The 3499-nt window shown below is 38.6% G+C and overlaps 1 long non-coding RNA gene across 1 annotated transcript; it reads left to right on the top strand.

Moving 5' to 3' along the window:
- The first annotated feature begins 299 nt into the window (after positions 1-299).
- Positions 300-2933, top strand: LOC125171542 (uncharacterized). The gene is made up of 2 exons (XR_007154386.1): positions 300-528; positions 2746-2933. It is a non-coding gene; the product is annotated as an uncharacterized LOC125171542 (long non-coding RNA).
- Positions 2934-3499: the final 566 nt, after the last annotated feature.

Here is a 3499-nt window from a genome sequence, read left to right as displayed (position 1 = left end):
TTAAACATGTTAGAAATTGTAGTGCAGCAGAGACACTTTGTAACAACTAGAAAAAATCAAAATTTTAACCTTTTCTTCCCACTTATCCATTATTTGTAGTCAATATTAATATTAAAAGCTTTCCCTGTACATATAGACTAATAAAGTACCTGTGTCATCATCATACTCACCCACATTCATATATATTCACACAGATTCTGGACCTTGCAATAATTTGAATTCCAAAATTCAAGTTCCCTGTTCTGTTCAAGTGTTCTACCCAGACAATCATGCCCCTCCCCCCACCCTCTAGGCCAGAATTCTGAGCCCTAGCTCAGTGGGTTCCTTGGGAAGATAGCATGGCCATTTTTGCTGGCTGAATAGGCTTGAGGAGATGAAGAGAAGGTCAAGATTTGTGGCACAAAAGAGGGACCGGGGACACACAATTCAAATGGGCTTTATATTGCAGACATCATAACTCAGAGGGATCAGAGGAGAAAGACCGCAGTGAAGGAAAGGAGCTGACTGAATTCTCTCCGACTCTGTAAAGTAGGTTTTATTTTTGTGGGTTAGCTAAATCTAAATCTTAGTAAGAGAGTATAATACACTGTGAGTAAGAATCAATTAAACAGAATCTCCCTTGAGAAACAACAAACACAAGGGTTGCCAGAGAACAGCAGGAGAGACCATTTTAGGGAATATTTCAGCCGGGAAGTTGTAGTCTCTCCACCATGGATTTGAGGAGTCTATAAAACTCCACCCAGCACAGCAGAAAAGATAAAGAAGGCATTCTCCCGGATTACAGTAATGTAAAGCCTTCAGCTTCAGCATGAATATGTGAAGTAGAAAATGGGTGGGGTGGGGGTTGGGCACTTACAGAAACACAGCTGATGAAAACTCTATGTTTATGTCTAAATTGTGAACAATTGGTTACAGACTGAGAATTCATGCCTGTAACATGTCCACTGTTTGGCAGGAAAGTGATCCCTTTCTCCATAGATTAGCATGTGACACAGAAGACACTGACAGGGGACCCAGAACTGGAGTGACCTTGGAAGAAGGTGACCTGAACAGGAACCAGTATAGCCACATTGCCTTGACCACACCCTCCCAAGGGTTATACAAGTGTCTCTGTGAGGAGGGACAAACATTGAACTCCAAAAATGGTGGGAAAGAGTTATAAAACAACAAGTCACGAGCTGTTATAAGTTATAAAACCATAAGGGAACCTACAGAATGTCAGAGGAGGAAGGAGAAACATAAAGGGGACCCTAAAGATGCAAATGACAAACTTCAGAACCAGCTTTTTATTTTGTATGTACATGCTGATGTGTACTTTGTTCTAGTTCCAAAAAGATAGGGAAGTATTTTTAAATTTTGGTTAATGCTCCCCACTTCTTTTTCCTCCCCCATATAATCATTCCTTAAATCTTCCAGGGTCAAGGAGACCTAGAGAAACTATGTGATCGAATATTGATTCAGGGAAAAATTAAACTTAGCAATACAGTTAGAAGTTTATAATTCAGGCAGCCATGATAATTATATTACTTGTTGATACTGACGACTTGGCCGAAGCTTCTCCTCTCCAACTTTTTGTAGCGGACAGAGAATTCATGACCCAGCTGGTTAGGGTATCTTGTTTGAGGGCTTTCACTCCAGCCTATCAGCTGATAGAATGCTGGAGATATTAGACCACCTCTGGGATTCTTTTTCAGCCTTGTTCCCTGAAACAAGAATCAAAAACACATATATAGGAGAATGAGGGACCCTAGGATCCAGGGCTAAAGTGTAATGTAATAACATGAGTGAATGACCCAAAGCATGAATCTTCTCATTATGTTTCTAGCTCCATAAAAAGTAAATGGCTACAATCCTACATTGGACACTAGATCATTGCAGGGCTGAAAACAATGTTTTATTGGCATAAGATTATGTATTTAACAAAAGAAAGGTCTTTTTGAGTAGAAAGTAGAGGGCGACATCGACTATTTGGATTATCTAGCTACATTGCTTCAAGATGAGCTTTTTCCCCCTACATCTTATCAAATCCTTTTGAGTTAATTTGTATTATATTAACAAATATTCTAATGATAAGCCACTTCAGTAAAACAATTAAGTTGTGCTATTAGGACAAATACAAACAAGTAAAATCATGCTGACCTTTTTTGTTAGCTACATAATTTGTTGACATTCCCCTTGGCTTTAGAAGTCTGTTTAGTAATTGATATCTTAAATGAAGTCTGCACTAAACAAGGGGAAAAAGAATGGAAAAATGTCTTTTGAAGTTAAGTACTGTTAATGGTCTGGATTTCAAGGCAGTTTCTTTAATTAATTGTGTGCCTGTACAATCTGATTACATTGATTACAAAACATTACTTGTTTTACTCCTTGTCCTGTGATATCTATCTATCTATCCATCTATCTACAAATATATATATATAGCTCTGTATCTCTTTCTTTCTCTCCTTCTCTCTCCTGAGTTGAATTCTGATGTTCTTTCTATATTTTCCAAAGGTATAAAAGAGAGAAATGCCCTAAAAGTATATATTTTTTGTACATAATTTTTTTCCTAATGGCTCAAAAAGTGTGTAGGTGGAGGATTTGGTTTTACCCTGAATGAATCATATCTTTAGAATCAACTAGTTCCTAGTGGAAATGATTGTGGGGGATTATTCTCATTTTTACATGCTGAATCTACTGTTATAGAAGCTCTGGGCTGATTCCCAACTTAGTCGCTGACTCATTAGCTGTTATTTTCCCCCACAGGATGTGAGGAGGTGGTATGTCTGGAAGCCATGAACATCCCTAAAGCATCACCCCACCTAACCCCAGGACATAGATTGAGTTTTCTGCAGTACATGGCAAGGACTGGCCCTGTATTTCGTCTATTCCTTCTGGAAGCTGAAATAATAAACCATTGTGAGGATGGGTGTAATCGCTTCCTCTTCAACACAGTTAGATAGTCTGTTGCTAAATATTCTATCCTCCTGCCTGTAGTTCATCTCATTTATTCACTCTTTTCTACAATTAGCATATTGGTAAACTTTTGTATGTAGTGGAAAGCATGTCGGAATTATGTGCACATATAGAGTAAGAAGCTTATGGTCCTTGGAACAGGTAGAAATCTGAACTGAAAAGAGTCTGTAAAAGATCTGTATTTTGACCTTGTGGAGTGATTGTAATGGGTGAATTGTGCCCGCCACCCCCCCCCCCCATTCATAGGTTCAAGTCCTAACTCCTGTATCATAGAATGTGACTGTTTGGAGACGGGGCCCTAAAAGAGGTAACTAATGTCATATGGGTGGGCACTAATCTAATCTGACTGGTGTCCTTATGAGGTGAGGAAATCTGATTATGGGGGTGCGGATATCTTTTCACGTTAGCATTTTCACTTCCTTTGTATATATTCCCCAAAGTGGAATTGTTGGATATTAGAGTTCTACTTCTAATATTTTGAGAATGCTCTATACTGTTTTTTCATAGTGGCTGCATCAGTTTACAATCCCATCAACAGTGCACT

This window comes from Prionailurus viverrinus, chromosome C1 (assembly GCF_022837055.1).
Source record: "Prionailurus viverrinus isolate Anna chromosome C1, UM_Priviv_1.0, whole genome shotgun sequence".
NCBI classification, from domain to species: domain Eukaryota; kingdom Metazoa; phylum Chordata; class Mammalia; order Carnivora; family Felidae; genus Prionailurus; species Prionailurus viverrinus.
Note: the sequence above shows the minus strand (reverse complement) of the source record. Positions and strands in the feature narration are given on the sequence as shown.